We start from the raw sequence: 19,785 nt of genomic DNA on the forward strand, positions 1-19,785 counted from the left end.
AATCTCTTCAGAAACCAAAACAAATACTAAATATACTGTGCATATAAACATATAAATATAGCTCTATATACAACTCAAGCAAAAAAATGGTATTATTAAATTGGATCAATTTACCAAAAATTTATAAACTGATTTTATGGAAATTGTTTGGTTTGCACAAAAAAGGCACTTGAAAACTATCTCCCAAAAACTCAGCAACAAAGGTATGGACAGATAGTTACAATAAACTATTTTGTGGAAAAAAAAAATGTACCCCACAAACAAACAAAAACATACAACGTACTATGCAGATAAATATCTTTCTTAGTTACTAAACAAAAAACATTCCACAATACTTGATTTCTTCAAACTGAAAAAAGTCAACATCTAACACAACCAGAAAAATAAGTATGTTATACAATTTCTTTGCAGCAGTTATAAGTTTATAATGATTAATAAAATATTTTCCAAACACACACACACACAAAAACAGTTCTGACTTGTTTTATTTGAAATCTACTTATAAATATTATGTTTTAAAGTTAGTTTCTCTGATAAATTTTTATTATTTACACAAAAGCAAAAGCATGACAATATTATCAAATTTTATAACCTTTTAACTAGTGTTAAAATCCCACTTCAGTTAAATGGTTTTAGCTGTTTCCAGAACTGTAAAACTAAACATAAAGAAGCACTTCATAGTTCAAAACATCAAAGCAATATACACATATTTACACTAATTATTCATGTCCACAGTAACAAACTATTCTGAAAATAAAATTGCCTATGGTCAAAACAAAGTAATATAAAAGGCTGGGACAAGAAACAACTATATGGTGAAGATTCAAGAGTGAGCAGTTTGAATCATGATGCAACCACTGAAGTTCAACCTGACAAAATGCATTGTAAACAACTACGAGTTTTTGTGAAAACATTTAAGAAACACAGAGGCTGATACCTTACAGAAACTTTCACCCTTCATGATGGTTATCAGCTTACAAATATTTTGAACCCTTAAGACAACTGATGGTCACAGAAAATTTTAACCCTTATCACTAATCTCTGTAACTGTTGAAGGCCTGTGCAAGGGAACTTGCACTATCATTATCATATTCTTTTATATTAGTTAAAAGGCCACTCTGACTTTTTTTCACAACAAAAACAAAACATGAAAGTTTTTTACTCACTATCTAAACATGACTATCTTTTGTTAGAATTTTATATTGTACCTTTTTATTTGTCTGAATCTCTTGAGTATCTAATATGATTCACAATTTTATATTGTACCTTTTTCATTTGTCTGAATCTCTTGAGTATCTAATATGATTCACAATAGGTATTCCATGAATTAAAAAAACAACAACATGATGTAGTACTATACTTGTACTAACATAAATTAAATCACGAGTACTAAGTCTTCTGTTTACAATCAGTAACAGGAGTAATGTTACAAAAATTCTTCTTCATTAACAAATGTTTACTACTAGTTCTAGTGCTGTAAACATCTACAAGTTTGGGACCTTCAAAATTGGTATTTCATGTAACAAACAAATTAAACAAACAGAAGCAGAAACAGTCTAGTGCTAGAGAGAAAAAAAAACCCTTAAAGTTTAATTACATCTCTCCCATGAGCAGTCAAATTTATTAATGAAAAAGCATGAATGATATATAAAAAAAGCAACACTTAATGACTGTAATTATGAAAAAAATTGGATCTTAACATATTTTTATGAAGTATGTATTATTCACACAAACAATGTAAATTATATTATCTTATTATTAACTGCACTTGACTATTCCACTGAAACCTCTTTGTAAATGAAAAGTATTTAACTACACCATCTACCAGATTGTGGGGTTTATTTAATGTAAAGTACAAAAACTGTTGAAAATTATACCTCATAATAACCTGATGATGTATCATTCATTATGAGCCCAAAATGTACGGTAGAACGTAGCTAATAATTATTTTATCTAATTAGTCAATTACAATTCAACCAGTAGCATACTTACATGACAAGTAAAGGGCACAATTTTAAATGTTTCATAAAAGTTAAGCACAACTAACTTCTTTCAGTGTCAAATTATTAGAGAAACGTGTCAAACATAATTCCCATTTTTAAAAATCTTTAACAGTTCTTTTGTAGACTATCCTACCAAACATTTCTTACAAACATGACATGTGTGAGATTTATTTCAAAATAAACTGAACTCTGGCTTTCAGATACGCAGCACGTAAATGTGTTTAATATTGAGAAAAACCAGCTATAACAGTCTGATGAAAGTAGAGGATGAAAAGTCTGTTTATACAAATTATACTACTGTGTAATATTACTACAGATATATTTGTTTTGTATATGTTACAAACAAACTGAATTATTCTATAGTAGTAACATCATATGCTCTTCTGCATTAGTTTGGTAAACAACTTTGTCAAGTTATTTAGCACCACAAAACAGTCACCTTATAGCAACATCAAGGTACAGCACAGTGACAATCATTTAGCCACATTTTCATGGTTGTAGTACTGTTTGTTTGTTTTTAGTATCTCCCACTATATAAGAGTATACCATATTAGCAGCGTAACAATCACATTACCCTTTTTTTTCATTGTCATGGTACTGTGTTTTTCTAGTGTCTGCCATTAGGTTGCAGCAGTTGTGGTATAGTAACAATCATTTAGCCATTTATGGATTATTATAACACAATGTATTATTAATACCCTTCATTATGTTACAGCATACCAGTCAACTATACCTAAATTATTGTACATAATACTAACTGTTCTCTCCTGTATTGTCTGCTTACCATTTTACTTCACCACATACCAGGTTGGCAATTTTACTTTGAGAAGTCAAAGAGAAGTCTTTTAGTTAGTGTTAATATTTCTACTTGACGCAAGTAAAGTTTCAATTTTGTATAATATACTTTTGTTTATTGTGTAGATTTGTCATCTAAAAACTAATTTATATATTTATATATATAAAGTTTTAGTCAAGTATTTGTGGATGTAATTTTACATGTGCATGAAATTTGAACAAAATTTATTTCTTGGTCTTGTAATAAATCAATATACCTACCAAAATTGTAATCAGCCTACACCTGTGGTGTTAATGTAATAAATATCTTAAACATGTTAATGTGAAAATTATCTGATGCATGATTTTTAATATATTATAAGTTTTAAACTTAAAACACTAACATTGTATTGGAATAACATTAGTGTTTAATGGATATTAACAATAGAGTTTAAAATGGTGTAAATAAAGTGTAAATATGTTCTGAATAATGAACACTTGTTTTCATAGGGCAGTTGTGGGAAGGCAGTTACTCTTAATTTTCTTGAATTTGAAATTAAACCACCCAAACATTTCTACATGTTAAAACTCCTAACATCCACCATTACAAAAAGTTATGAAATAGAACTAAATGAAACTACAGATCCTATCTCATAAGATCTTTTAACTTTGCTCTCCCTATCAGCTGTAGGGGACTTGTATTGTGATGATCAATCTCATTATTTGTTGGTAAGAGAGTAACTCAAGACTTGGTGGTGGGTGGTGATGACTAGGTGTCTTTTGTTGTATAATTAGGGATGACTAGTACATATTTAGCAGGTGACTTTGCAAATAGTTGCACTGGAAAATAATATTGTAACTATATTTTTAGATTATTAAGACTGGTTAAGATGCAAGGGTTTCCCCTGAGTGGTAGAAGTAGGTTTTGTCTGTTATAACAGTTGTTATCAAAGTTTTTACAGCTATGAAACTTGAGACCAGTGGTTCAAACTGGTGTATAAATAAACTGAGACACCCAAAGTAGTTTTTACTTTATTCTTTGTTTCATGTGTGGGTTACAATATGGACATTATTAAACCCATTATCAGGCATAAGTCCACTACTGGTAGGAAGAAGTCAGTTTCATTGTTTTGAGGAAATTCATTCCATTATTTGTGTAAATTTATAGTAACAATAAATAAAGTAAAAATAATAATCATTTAACAGACCTAACTAACAACAGTACAAGTTATGTAAATATAATAAATGTTATAAAGAACATGTTTATTTCTATTTGATGTTTTTCCTACTAATTTCTTCAATACTGAAGTAGAAATGAAAGTATCTTATTGCAGTCTTCATTGGTTGGCTCTTTTGAACAGTAGTAACAGGATAAAATTTATAATGCATTAGAAGGTGTTTAATGTAAATAAGAAATAAAATGTTCATACATGTATATGCTATCACTTTGGTACCTTGGGTAGAGTAGAAAGTTGCATCTTTGCTAATATCAGTTTTTGTATGTATAAATTTGTTTATAATGTTTATTAATTTCTTTACAGTAAATAGGATAATTGTTTGCAATTTTTCTGGATTTGTCTCTTACATTTACCTCTATAATTAATTATCTTTAGTTTTAGGCATTTCGTATTCCAGTTGATGCTTTTTATCTTGCTCGTGCAATGGTAGATAATCTTTTATGAGTCTTAACTTGGAAACTTTAAACATCAGTAAAATTTAAATTCTCAAATTTAGTAGTTTACAAACTTTCTTTATGTAGCACAAATATTTATGTTTTTATACATTGTATTAGACTACATCATGTTTAACTATACCCAATATCAGCTTGATCAAATTATTAAGATAGCATATGTATGTAAATTGAATAACAATATCCACAACACCACCTTACCAATAAGATGCATTAAAATCATTGCATGACATGACTCTAATAAAAGAGATCATAGGTGTTTTGCAATAGTGCTTTGTATTTAAAGCTCTTCATATTTTATATTTACAATAGAAAGAGAACTGATGCATTCATTATTATGGCTTAGTGCAACTTTCAGTTGATATGCATTACATCTTTTGCAATTGTTATATTTCTTTATATCTGTAGATTTACAGTACAAGAAACCTGATTTCAAAAGAGTGGTGTTAGATGTTTGAAAATATTTTATATTTATATTATATAATATATTCAAACATCTAACACTGCCCTGTACATTCCAACACTCGGTTACACAACCCCTTTCAAACATGTGGTCAGCTTCCGGTTAGTTACCTTCCTTTCTTTGTGAACCTAACGATGACTAAAGAAGGTTGAAATGTTGTTCCCTCCTCTATGTAAAATATTTTCTCAACTCAAACGAGCCATTTTTACATATATTTTTCTCTACAAGTGGGTTTTCTCGACATCACTGAATACTATTTTAGATTTATTATTAACTTTTCATATAGAAATGGTTCAGAGGGTGAAAATTGGGGAACACATAGTTACCAGTTATCATTGCTGTATTAGGTTCAGCATTTTACTGAATATGAAAATAAGAAATAATAGTATTTAAGTTAAAATTTCAAAACACATTTTGAACAACAAGAATTATCTGTTCTAAATTAAGCAGCTGAGCAAATGGGGAATTTATAAACTTTTTTCCGTACGCAAATATATAATTCTTAAAGAAAGAAAAGAGTAACCACAGGTAAAAACACAGTTTGCCTTAGAAAGGATATGAGAAAGAATTCAAGAAAAGCATAAGAAATGTAAAGTTGTTAGTAGTGTAGAAAATCAAGAAAGTTAGTCAAACAGGAAATAAGGACATCCAAAAATATATGTGAAAAAATCAACTGAAAATGAATTATTAATAAGTAATTTAAAAGTACATTAGGAGTAAAACATATTAGGATGGAGATAGGTCTCTTGAGAATGACAAAAGAAGACTTGGATCTGATAATCATGAATTGGCTAGGTTATTATGTTTTTTTTGTTGTTTTTTTTAGTGTTTCAGAATAAACACTTAATCAGTGTTCTTCATCTGAACAATTGATAGATAAAACTGAAGTTGAAGAAGATAATTGCATAAATTCTGAGCTTGTTAAAATTAAGAAGTTAAGGCTCATGGGCAAGATAATATTTCCCTCAGGGTCTTGAAGAAATGGATGTCTGAGCCATTTGGTACTATTGTTTTTGTAAGTTCTTGACTAGTCAACAAGGATTAATGAATTCCGAATTACCTAATATCATTCATATCTTCAAGGGAAGTGATAGCAGTTATACCAGTAGTTATAGGCTTATTAATCTCACTTAAATTGTGGAAAAAGTTGTTGAAAGTCTGAAAAAAGATGCTTTCTGAAGTAATTTAACAAAGTTTAAAATTTTATTGAAAAGTCAACTCTAGGGGGAAATATTGCCCTAGGAATCTTTTAACATTCTTTGAAAAGGTCATTGCTTATGTAGATGAGGGTAGAAGTACAGATTTGTTATATCTGGATTCTTGAAAATCATTTGACAAGGTGACACATAAAATGCTGGAAAAAATTCTTTGACTGTGAATAATAAGTTAATTGAGAAGAAGAGAGGTTAGATATTAGAAGTGGAGTATCTCAGGGCTCAGTCTTGGGATCTTTGCTTCTTTTTATTTACAACAAGATACAAATGAAGGAACACAATAAATTACTTTTAATATTATAGATATACTAAAATGTATTGCTAACTGTGAAGAGAATGCTACTGCTTTACAAATGGATTTATCATGTAGAGAGTTCTAGAACTAAATGGCAAATTGGCTTAAATTATAACAAATGTAAGATAATGCATATGGTTTACTAGAATTTAATCTGTATGTACAAGTTGGGTGACAATCACTTTAACAACGTCATAAAAGAAGTGTTCTTAGTGAAATAGTTGATTGGTCCCTAAAACTAAAGCAGTGTGCTGTTGCTAGTGGTATAGAGGAAAGAGATTTTCAGGTTATGTCTTCAGAAATATTGAACACAAGTCTAAAGAAGTTACAATTTCTTTGTATAGGTTATGGTTAGGCTGCATTTGGAATATTTTGTTCAGTCTTGGCCTCATTACTTCAAGAAAGACCTTGAATTGTTGGAAGGGATTCAGAAGAGGGTTATAAGTGTGGTATCTGGGATGGTTGTCTTATAAGAAGGGATAAAAACTATCCTATTGTTTTCACTTGAAAAAAGAGAAAAATTTGGATTAAATCTGATGGCAGTGTTCAAGATTGTAATAGGAATTAATAGTTTTGATGCATTTTTTTTTCATATTTAACAGTTAAAGTACAAGAACTAGGGGACAAAATTATAAATTTCGGCAGGGTAGGAGTCATCTTCAGTTAAGTCCAATTTTATTTTTCATAGAGGATGGTTGGTCTTGGCAATGGGTTACCTTCTGGTGTTCTGGATACAGTAAATATAAGCCAGTTTAAAAAAAAAAGCTTTAAGTGTTGTTTTATGTATTTGTTTATTGATAAATAGTTTTAGTTTATTTTAGACAACAGAACTGAGATGTTTTTGTTGTTTTCTAATTTAAAGCAAAGCTACACATCTGTGCTAGTTGTTTATAATTTAACAGTAAATACTAGATAAAAGGCAGCTAGTTATCACCACACTCCACTAATTCTTGGGCTACTCTTTTATTGATAAATAGTGAGATTTACTGTCACATTATAATGCTCACACATAAAATTGTGCACATATTTCATGTAATGGGATTTGAACCCTCATCCCTTAGATCATGAGTTGAGTGTCAAACCACATGGCCATGTTGGCCCCAAGTGAAGATAAACCAATAAGTTTCATACTGTCTCAAAACATGTTTATTTCTTAGAGTAACAATACAAACTGAAAAATAATATGCCTCTCGATAGATCTGTGTAATATTCTACAGTATAATGTTTGGATGGTTTACGGTTTATTTCTGAGAAAATGATTGAGAAACAATTACAGTTGTGTTAGAAAATATAATGAGATTAGTAATAATATATTATGCAATTATAATGGCTTTCCAGTATATTTTTCTGTACTTCCACTGTGCTGTCTTCCTTTTACTAATGCTTATGAAGTTCTGAAAACAAGTTGAGTTTGTCCTTTAGGTCTAAAACTAGAAACCAACCAGCTACCAATCTTCCAAACAAATGAACAACATTAGTTGACAATTTGAATAGCCAACTGCCACTTTACTATTCATATCCAGAATAACCAATGGAGAGACAACAGTTTGACATTCAAAAAGTTAATAGTCATTCCTCGATTGCCATCTCTCTCTGCATATCCCACATTAGTCGTATTTTTTAGTAGATAAACATTCAGTAAGGCCACTTTGTATTGTTTTGGAGATAAAACTTGTACACTATTACTTTTTTCACATACCTCAGTTTTCGTACAGTTTCTAGTGAAATATAAAATTATTCTTCAACATGTCTAATTGAGAAGTGTTCAGTAGACAATTCTGCTATTTTTTTTACTTGTTTGTGTCGTGGAAGCCAAAACTGCACTCGCTACTTCGTTTAGTACATTTTCTGATACTTCTGTGACTTTGTATAGTGACAGATGATAATAGTGGAAACTTTCAGTTCAGGACTATACATTGGGTCATTTAATTTTTATTATAATAGTCTGGGAACAAGTCAGTCATACTTTTCTTTTTATACCAATTATTTCTATAATTATTTTGAATATATTATCTTTTGATATAACATAACCCACACCATTATAATATGAAATCATTATAGAATTCAAATTTGAGTATGATCTATTCATCTAGGACATTGAAAATAAGTTAAGAAAAACACAACACAACAATTACTTTATTAAAATATGTTAAATAGTGATGAATAATTATTGTAATACAAAACTAGCTTCTACACTAACAATTTGGCCATTGTCTTCGTAGAATAAACACACAGTGTTTGTTCCACGGTAGTCATAAGTTACTTCTACCTGTTTAAAACTTCAGTTAAAGTGTATACCAACAATTTATGTTTGAGGAGGCTAATAATATAGTGTGTAATATGTCATTCCTGTCTATCAATAGATTTATGTCAACATTATTTTAGAAAGCAATAAATACTTCTTTATTTATCATTATTAAGTACTAATGAACACTCATTCAGATATTTAGAGAAGTTTTTGTGTGTTTATAGTTAAGCATATAGCTACACAATGGGCTATCTGCATTGTACTTGCCACAAACACTGAAACAAGGTTTTAAAATAATGTAATGTGTTTCAGTACAACAAGGGATGTGTTGGTCCATTTCAGCTTTCTCATTATCTAAGCCAAACTTAACAAATTTAAAACTAGCACTTTTCATTCACATATCAATCAAGCTTTAGTTTAAAAAACTCAATCAAATTTACTTCTCTGCAACATCTGAAGGCAACCTATTCAATAAGCCAACGATTCTATTTGAAATATAAATTATCTTGATTGAAACACTGCTTCTATCTTCCCTAAATCTATACTTGTCCCCCTCCCAAGTTCTATAATTATTTTGTTAAGTGTGAAAAATGTTGATCCATGAACATTATCAATTCTTTTTAAAGTCTGAAACACTTCAATTAGACCCCCTTTAACTTTTTCTAAAACAAAATATTTTTAAGGAAATAAATCTCTCCTTGTGTGACAGCCCTTCATTACAGGAATCATTCTTTGAAGCCATCAGAACAAGTTGGTGTATTTCCAGAAGTACACAAAACTCCAAATGTGGTATAATTAGTGACCTATACAATGAAGTTATAAATTTCAGATCAGTATTCAACATTTCTTCAGATACAACCTAAAGTTCTGTTTGCCCTATCACTAGCAATAGCACAGTGCTTGAATGGTTTTAGAGATTGATCAGCTAGTTACACCAAGATCCTTATCTTTCATGACACTATTAAGGTTATTCCTATCCAAATTATACTTAATTGGAATTATGATAACACAAAAAATTGCATTTATCATACTTAAAACCCTACTGCCGTCTATCTACTATTTCAGGTGTGAAATACTGCTTAATTATTCCTTAGTGAAAATAAACTATTCAAAATTTAGTAATGCAATCAGCAGATCCTAACTTTCCTTTATCATCCCAATAGGGTCTCACCCACATTTTAACCTTTTTCTTTATCCCTTATTGTAACTAGATCCTTAGCATTAATATTTAATTTTTTACCTAAAGTTTTTCAAAACATTCATTTTGATGCCCTAAGTTTCCTTATTTTTTTATACCATAACAATTTAAATATCTTAAATTTATTATGCTTTTCTTTAATTTTCTCTTGCTCTTTATTACTCAGTCTGGTTTTTATTTGCAGCTACCCTTTTCTTTAAGGAATATTTAAAGAAGAATCTCATCTAATCAGTATCTGCAAATAACCCAGATGGATTCAATCTCCTTGCTATTACTTTTTGATATCGTCAATTTCAACAGGATGCAAATTAAATTTCACGTATAAAACCACTCCTCCTTTTGTTCTTTATCAACAACCTGTAAACCTGCATTTTAGAGAAATTTCTGTCATCAACATCATCTATGTGCAAGTTATTATAGTAACATCAAAATTGTCCATTCCTGTTTGTGCTGTCATCATTTATTTTATACTTCTAGCACCACAGTAGTAACAATTAAACCTACCCTTATAACCACTTGTATCAATTCATGCATTAACTCTAAAGATGTTATTAAAATAACCAAATTTTATTTTTATTTTCTTATCTATCTTACTCTATTTGTGCTGTTGATTTTATTTTCTTGCATAACAAACCACAATTTATAATATTGCTTGCTATGTTTCTTGACCTAGAAACATTATTTTAATGTATTAGACAAGTTTTTTGTTGTTGTTGTTGTTGCAATGCATCTTGTGATTTGAATTGTTACATTATATCCTGTTGTTTATCAAATGTCTCGCACTTATAGAAAGTTTAAGTGATTTAGCTAAAAATATGTAGAGACAGTCCAAATACATTTAATACAAAGGCAGAGATGCCAACTATTTCAAATGACTGAGTGATTGTAGACAGAGCCCTTTCATAGTTTTAGTGCTTTCAGATTTGCCAGAAACAAGACAACCTGGTGAAAGAGGCCTCTTTATTTTTTTCCATCTTGTGAAGGATCACATTGGTGTTTCTATGCTGCTTAGAAAACAAGAAATACCCATCTATGCGAGCACTAATTGGCTAACAAGCACTGATGGCGTAACTATGGATTCCCCCACGTAATGTATACACCAAAATCATAATGGTTGGCATCTCTGCAAAGGGAGCTTAGTTTTGAAACAAAATACTTGTTGCTTTTTGGTTGACATTAAACCCATTAACGTTAGTTCAATGAAAAAAATGTGATGCCATTTACTTCAAAACTTTTGTTACATTGTCAATGAGCAAGGACGAATTGTTTATTTTTCTCACTGCTGAAAGTAAAGGTTGACACTGATTTAGTAATAACCTGGGCTCCAGAGGAATTCTTGGTACTGTTTTGTTTTTAAACTTATGCATTGTAGATATTTTAATGTGATTTAGATTGCATTATGCTCTCACTCATGTCATGAAATAGCACTGTTAATGAACAAAACCAGTTTTGTGTTGTTTACATTATTCTATCGTATATTGTTATTAATTTATTTCAACTTGACAAACACGTTAAAACACAGTTTACAGTTCTCTAATTCAAAATTTTAATAGTTAGTTTTCTTAAATAGATAAATACATAACACCAATACACATATTCAGTAAAACACACTTAACTCACTCATCTTGTTTGTCAATCAATAAGAACAAAGCTACACAAAGGGATATCTTTGATCTGCCCACCCAACAAAGCTTGAAAAACCCAGACAGAAAAACTGTCAACAAATTTCACAGATTCCTTCCCTTTCAGATTCCGAAGCTGAAGAAACATTCTAGGAAGACAGTTTCCATTGATTTCCCACCATCTAAGACGAACAACTATGCCTAATGTATGATAACAGAAAGCAATATTGGAGCATCTTCTTTTAAGCCTTCAGGATTTTCTTTGGGTACTGCTGTTTTCCTCCACAACAATTTTTTTGTTGTAGAATCTCAAGGTACCATTGCATACAGACAAAACTTTTCCATTTTTCATTGGCATGATTGAAAATTTTTAAACTATTGTAAAGAATTTTGTGATTTTAAGACAGGTAAGAAATCCTTGATTTTTTCCTGATTTTGTTGCATTCACTTGTGTCTTCATTCTTAAGTATTTCTTGCCTTCAACAGGAATATTAATGTCAGCTTTGCAGGATATCATTACCATAACAAAAGTCTAATTGATAAATTTAAAAAAATCAAACCACATGTAATAAAATTTGTATGCCATTCACTTTTCATTATATTCCTTATTTAGTTATGAAATTAATATTGTTGTTATTTAACCTATCCATTTAGTTTGGACTTTTTCTTAAAACATAATGTGGTATTTCCATTTTACATTTTAATCATCATATAGAGACAATCACAGATTGAACTACACATTTGTTGTGATAATTATTAATCATCAAAATTTGTAAAAATGCACTCCTTGCACCTTACAAATCTTTGTTTGATCCTTGTTTGGGTAATGTTTATTTTTGGTGTTCTAACTGAATGGATTCACTAACCACAACTTGAAATGCAAAATATAATAAAGTTAAGAAGAAAATCTTAATTAAAAAGACATTCAGTGTGGTCTTACTCAAGTAATAATGTTAAAATAAAGATATCAGATTTTAAATACTATTTGACATAATTATGGTTAAGGAATTCATCATAAGAATTAATATAAAATTAAGATGTGTTAGTAATTTTCTTAGTTTATTAATTATTTTATTTCCTTAAACATTATTTACAATGTGTATTATTTTAAAATTTTCTATGTGATATTGTTAGTTGTGGGTGATAACAAAGTTGCCTTCCCTCTGGGGTTTTAGCACTAAATTGGGGACAGCTAGTGCAGATAGTACTCGTTTTTTTTAATAAAAATCATGTCAATTATTTGAAATAAAAATAAATAGCTTCTTTTTTTAAGATAAGCAGGAACTTACACTATTTGTGTACTCACCACAAATATTGAAGTCTGGTTTTGTCCTTTGACTTATCGCTGTGCCACTAGATCTGAAAGTACTATCAAATATTGTTTAACATGTAAAACAGAAAACATTTGAGCTTTGAATCTTTTATTGCTTTTATACACAATAGTGTAATCTTGGCAATTTCTGAGCAGTGGTAATACATAAACTCCACTGTTTATTTGAAAAAGAAAATTAGTTTTGCTACGATACTAAAGTTCTTATTACAGCTGAGAAACATCTAACCTTAATATGCATTAGATGTTGAATCTGCTACATTCCCCAATCATAACAGTGAATTCAAAATAACAAAAATCTTCTCTCATGTTCTGCTGATATCATTTCCTAAAATTATATTTACTGACAATGTATGAGTGGTTTTCATCATTTGTTTGTACGTTTCATAAGGCAAGTGTTGTTATTGCATCAGTTCTACATGTGGAAGTAGTTTTAGTTGGTAAAAGATGTGTTGGCCTTACTTCCGGTGTTTTGTAAAACAAATGTTACTGTTGCAAATATAGAAATAGCTGACCTCTAATTTTGCATCTGTCATAAACTTACTGTAACTCTCACTAAGTCTGTGATAAACTGGTTCTTCTCCCATTCTTGGAAGGGTATTTTATTAATTGTTTCCAGAACAAACTGTGCTGTCATCCTCCATATGGTGCTGTTGCAGTGACTATAAACAGGGACCAACTATTTATTTAATATACCTTTCATGAACATATGGTACTTAACTAGTCTTATACAAGGTAACTCTTTATGGCTGAAGTTTCTTTCCAAACAAATATATCCCGAAATATCTTTGTGTACATAAGTGACAGGAATTTTTAGGCCTCATTCAACTTGAATGCAAATGTGTCAAAGGAAATTAATAGAAAAAAAGAACAGCATTTTGTGATAAGGAAGGAATAATATATACCTAAGTTGAATGCTATTGTTTTCATCCTGTGTTTTGTGTTCATATCCATTATATTAAACAGATAAGCTTGTTCTTACTTTAACAATTTAAAATATCACTGAAAAATAAACTGATGTGTATCTTCAGCCTTGGCAAGTTACCCTATTCCAACTTTTCAGGGAAAATATTGGCCACCGTATTGTTCAAGGCTTCTTCAATCCTACATATTTTCAGTTCGCAAAATGTTATTAAGTCATGAGTAGTGACATTGATAAAAAATCCATCACAGTTTGATCAATGTAATACTACAACTATCTCTTTCCAAACCTGTGCAGACAAGTTAATTTACTGTAGTGTACTACTTTTAGCAATAATGGAAAGTAAAACATCTTGGAATACCATTAATGAAATTAATTTTGTATCAATAATGCTGACAGATATCAACAAAGCTGTTTCAGTCAATTATAGTTAACTGTTACCAGTATCAAGAGCAATATGAGACAACAGTGTTTCACAGATTCTTTTCATGAACCAACTGGATCAAACTTGGGCACTACTAATTCCATTCCAAACATAATTTCTGAGCTAAGTACCTTAGAATTCAATGAGTGGTTGGCAGAGATAAATCCAGGCTTTGAAGAAAAGGAAATAAAACCCCTTGGAAAGTGTTTCAGATTGTCATTTACAAAATTAATCGCTGCATATAGACTTTCTAGACAACATTGAGCACCATATTACATCAGATCTGAACCCTTTAATCTGGTGTTCAAAAACCATCACATGGAGTTCTTCCAAATGTGAAAGGCTTCAGCATCATAAACCTCATAATAATGGAAACAGATTCTAAGCTGTTAATCAACCTTGTGATAAATCTCAATTTCATTAAACTTCAGTTTCTGATTGAAAACTAGGAACCAGATGACTGTGATGTCTTTACAACTTTCAGCTAATATTCCTGAAATGCATTTTATTGTATTAGCAATGTGATAAATACAAACAATACCAACACTTTTAAAACATGTTCCCCCACTTCTATACTGAACACTACACCAAGGGTTAGTGATATGTTTACTGACTTGTAATGGCAAAATCTGGGGTTTCATTTCTTGCAGTAGACAGAGTACATTAAAACCATTGTATATTTCTACTCTAAAACTAATAAACACTGAAAAATATCGTTCATGAACTCTAATTACATGAATCATGTCATTTCACTGTTATATCCTTACAATTATTTGCAATTCGTTAACAACATATAATTAAAGTTACAACATAAAGTAGTAATATAATGCTTTGCATGCAACTTGTTATGCAAATGAATTATAAAATAATTAGATACGAACCAGTTGTCTTCTACCAAGTAAACCAAAATATCTTTTCCAGATTCCTTTACAAATTCATAGGGCTTCTTTATGGTTAGAAAAGGCTTAATCTCAACAGAAGGAAATTTCATCTTCTTCTGTGTAATCTGATTATGTTTTAGATAACATTTCTTAAATAGTTTGACAGAAAAGTTTTGTGTATAATTTCAAGGAATGTTAGAACCTTGTCAATGTTAATGAACTGCAATTTGGATCAAGATAATCATTAATTATAATGTATTCTATCATAGATGAATATTTTAGCTGTAATAGCACTTTAATATGAATGATAAAAATGCCTAACAACACACTATTCAGTTGTTAAGATAATTCATTTAAATTTGTTCTTTGAAATCATGATAAAGTAGAGCATGTTGCTAAGTGTTTCACATATATTTCTATAACCCAAATATATATATAAGCCATTAACCTACAACAATATTGTACATTCAAATTACATTCATTACTTTAGAGAAAGAACTTCAGAGATTTTAAAATATAGTTACTTACAATTTTACCAAGTTTTCCATCTTTCTATTTTCCTGAAGAGGATGTAACCAATGAAAGGAGCTGAAAAGCAGGATTATTTTCTGTAACAAAAATTAATTGTTGTTTTAAGGTTATAAGCACAATGAATATTAAAACAATAATGACTTCATTCTTTTATTTGTAAAGACTGTATTTCCAATATATAAAATTTATATTTAAATATGAAAAATAAAGTTGTACCATATGTTATTGTCTGTCATTCAGTGTTAATTTCTATAAAATCTACAATAGCCAACAGATAAATAGCAATTACTCTAGTAAATATCACTAAAGCACTGTCTTGACATCTTCTGACAACTCAGTGGCAAACATAAGATTTTGATATCCATAGTTGGTTGAGCACGTATAGCTCATTTTGTAGTTTTGCTTTTAACAGAAAAAAAAAAAAAAACCACTGTAAATCAATTTTGTTTAATAATGTGTGAAAAACATTATAAAATCATATTTTCATTTACCCAAAAGTACACAGCAAGTAGACCCAAAGTGCAAAAATATCATAGGTTCATAGTATTAAATTACCAGAAAGTTTTCATTATGTGAGATTAGAAGTGTCTGAGTTCAGATTACCAACAAACGTGCTGACCCTCAAACATGGAGCAAACTAGCAGTCACTCATTTTAACACATGTATGTAAATTAAGTATAAATATATTGCCATCATATGCATTACAGCCAATATAAATTCAAATAAAAAATTATTTCTCTATTAGTTTACTAGCATTAGATACTTTTCACCTAAATATTTATCTTGCACATTTAAATATTTTGGGTATTTATGTTAAAAAAGAGCCATTCAGTAAAATAACATGTTTAAATGTGGTCATTATTGTAATGTAAATCATAAACTGACCAATGAAATTAAATTTATATTTCAATATGCCCCATCATTATCTAGTGTATAAAGCATTTGCTTCAAATACTGTGACTTTTAAATCTTTTTTAATACAAGGTTAAATGTAAACATATAGTAGCTTACAGGTTTGTAGCTTTGTTTTGTATAATGACAAATTGTATCAGTGAATGCAGGAAATAGTTAAACATTACAAATTTGATGGAGGAAGCCAAATCAAACCTTACAGTTAGTAATTTGGAATTTTATAAGTTATTCTATCCAGACAAATAAACTTGAGACCATATTATGACATTTATAACTTTATTTTGTATGCAATTTTGGATTAATTATCACAAAAATTTTCAAAAGGGATGGACAAGATTAATACTGAAAATTCAGGAAATATTAGTAAAAAAGGAGAGATATCTGCAGGAAAACTAACTGTAATGAAACTATTGAGTTACTTCAATATATATACAATCAAAGAATAATTTCTAAAGCATATTTCATGAGTGCTTTCCAATTAAACAACCTACCTAAAGCCAGAATACTTTGATTATCACGAGACAGAACTGTTGCATTCAGGTTTGTAATATCTCCAACATCAGTTTCCATACATTCCTGGTCTTTACTACTCGGTGTTTCCATGACAAAAACATGAGGGAATTCTTCTCTACAATTATTATTAACACAGGTTAAAAGAGTTGGAGATGCTGAAGCTTACTTCTTCAGATCTTCAGCAACTGTAAATTAAAATACACAAATGATTCACGGAGATATAGAAATTGACATATTTGCTAACCAAGGTTTTCTGCTTCATCCATATTAAATGTTTCAAAGTGTATTCTCATAAAGCAATCGTAACAGGTTCAGAATGTCCAAGGTGTAAAACATCACACATACATGTACGACTTTCTTAAAATTATATGCTTAATTTAAATTTATAATTTATTGTTATACTAGAGGTACAAAAATAATTCTGATAAAAATAACTTCAAACATTTTAACAGAATGATTGAAAATGACTTAATTTAAAATGTGCCATTTAGAACTGAAGTAATAATTTTGGCAGTTGTCATAAACTTTATCCTAATGGTAATCACAATAAAAAAAAGAAAGCTAATATATAACTAAGCTATCAATGAGCTACTATTTCTAATAATATTAAATCTCCATTTTCATGTTGTATGAATAATGATAAAATTTGAGCAAGTATTTGTTTTTCTCAAAAATGTATAAAGAAATAACATTTAATAAAAATTAGAACAGAATTTATAAAGTTAACATAATTTGAAAGTAGTCCTTGAATAAATACTTCTGCAAAAACATTTTAACTGGTCTCCTGATGAACTACAAAGTTACTGAACTATTTGTGTTTGTTGATCTTTCTCTCATACTCCTATACTTATTAGCAAGTGAAGCTCAAAACTAGTTTCTAATTATTACTGTTTTTTTTTCATTATTTCAACAGTCAATTAATAGAAATTTCAATTTGTGATATATCGTGAACCTGGCAATGACCAAAGAAGAGACCAAGAGATGTATCAAGAACATCTACAACGACGTAAGATGATACTGTTACCTATGATTATAACCTTAGATCACTGGTCGTGTACCAACTCAACAAGAAGTAATCCTTACTTCTACTAAAAGACGAGTGAACTTTTAACCCCAAGTACTTTTAAATCGACCCACAAATGACATTAATAGAGTTATTGTTAGCTCTGTTGAAGAAGCTTTTAACAATATGTTAAGTCGTAGTCGTAACTGTAATTAGACTTAAGTTGACAATATAGGATGTGTATAAAAATTATTGAATATGTTATATATATATATATCTTTGTGTCTGTGTGGTTATCGGACATTTCTCTTTATATGTTTCAGTTGTAGAAATATCTGTAGCTTTACTACGATCATTTTTCTTTTGGTGAGTGGAAACATGGCGGAAAATAATGTATTTTACCAGAAAGAAATAAAACGGGTATGCTTTTTATTGAACAAGAAAATCTTATATTATCAAGAGATAAGTGAATAATTTTCGAAGATATACCATTTTTACAGTATGTTCGATTAATAATTTGATTACGAGAAGAAGTAATATTGTTCGCAAGATCTTAAGTTGTAACTTAAGCAACTCGTAAGTTGTCGTATCAGTTTCAATGACGGTGGTTTGGAAAATATTACGTCAATTTATATGACAAATCAAGTAATAGCAATCTAATGTTCAGTAAGAATCATACAGGAAGGAACTGAGAACTGTAACACCTTAGTTAGACGATATCTTATCAAGACAAAAGTTTTGTAATTATAATTAAATTATATTAAAGATAGCGTCTCGATTTTCGATCGGATTCCACAAAATGTGGTTTAAAAGACGCAAGTAGAAATGTTTTTTAAATTTTTCTTCACATGAGCAAAAACATACGATTTACGTCAATTAAACAAAAAATCGAACAACAAAGACAGGTATAGATACAAATAGTTAACTTAACAGGTCACTGTAATGAACTAATTAAACCAGACTCTTCAATTAGATGACCAGAAATTTAGGAAAGTGTCCTAAGTCTTAGAAAACATTTTGATACCGGAATCAGACCGTCTGAACTTCATAGAGCAGGAACTTATATGTTAGCTTTCAATTCTATAATTCAAAATAACTAATAAAAATTATTATTTACAGTTGGAAATTGTAAGACTGAGTTATCTAGGTTAGAACAAGTATTATGTATGTAGCTGAAGATAGAAAGTTAGTTCATACTTTATACATCGAAATATATTAGAAAGAAATAGTGGATGAAATTGATAGGAAATTACTTCCGTACTTATAATATATGAAACCTACTAATAGTGAATAGATTTATAAGTATTACAAATGAACTTATGTAAAGACAGCTGCAGCATAGGATACACTTAGGGTGTTTACAGAGATGTGTTTGAAAGCAACGAATAGAATGTTCAAATTATATAGGATTGCATACTTAATCTCAACCTTTAACTGTTCGTTAGCTCTAAGTGTGGAAATGAAAGAGAAAGATATCCCGAAATGTGTAGAAGGTCCCCTTAAAGTACATAACCCTGAACATCTTAAAAATAGAATAATTATACTTACATTATTTTATTGTTACAAAATTAAAACACCAATAACTTGGTTATTTTATGTGTAAAATATGAACTTACCTAATCGATACTATGCTCTCAATGAAATATAAATATTTTTTTTTTATCGAACTTAAGTAATTAAATTAAAGAATAGTTGATATCTCAGATTGGTCAGCTCCTAGCCAAGAAACTACGTTGTCCTCTTGTTTTAGAAGTAAAACTAA

At 29.6% G+C, this 19,785-nt stretch overlaps 2 long non-coding RNA genes across 3 annotated transcripts in view; one reads left to right on the forward strand and one right to left on the reverse strand.

Moving 5' to 3' along the window:
• Window positions 1-15,820, forward strand: part of LOC143239947 (uncharacterized) — a 195,724-nt gene extending 179,904 nt beyond the window's left edge. The window contains exon 4 of the long non-coding RNA XR_013021454.1: window positions 11,635-15,820. This is a non-coding gene — a long non-coding RNA (uncharacterized LOC143239947). The remainder of the gene's footprint in view (window positions 1-11,634) is intronic.
• The window catches only part of LOC143239948 (uncharacterized), a 29,677-nt gene extending 12,155 nt beyond the window's left edge, over window positions 1-17,522 (reverse strand). The window contains exons 1-3 of one of the 2 annotated variants that reach the window (XR_013021457.1): window positions 16,999-17,511; window positions 15,593-15,672; window positions 13,517-15,189 (exon numbers count right to left, since the gene is read on the reverse strand). This is a non-coding gene — a long non-coding RNA (uncharacterized LOC143239948). Of the gene's footprint in view, window positions 1-13,516; window positions 15,190-15,592; window positions 15,673-16,998 lie in introns of those variants that run through there. The other variant, XR_013021458.1, reaches the window with a different exon arrangement.
• Window positions 17,523-19,785: the final 2,263 nt, after the last annotated feature.

This window comes from Tachypleus tridentatus, chromosome 13 (genome assembly GCF_004210375.1).
Source record: "Tachypleus tridentatus isolate NWPU-2018 chromosome 13, ASM421037v1, whole genome shotgun sequence".
Lineage (NCBI taxonomy): Eukaryota > Metazoa > Arthropoda > Merostomata > Xiphosura > Limulidae > Tachypleus > Tachypleus tridentatus.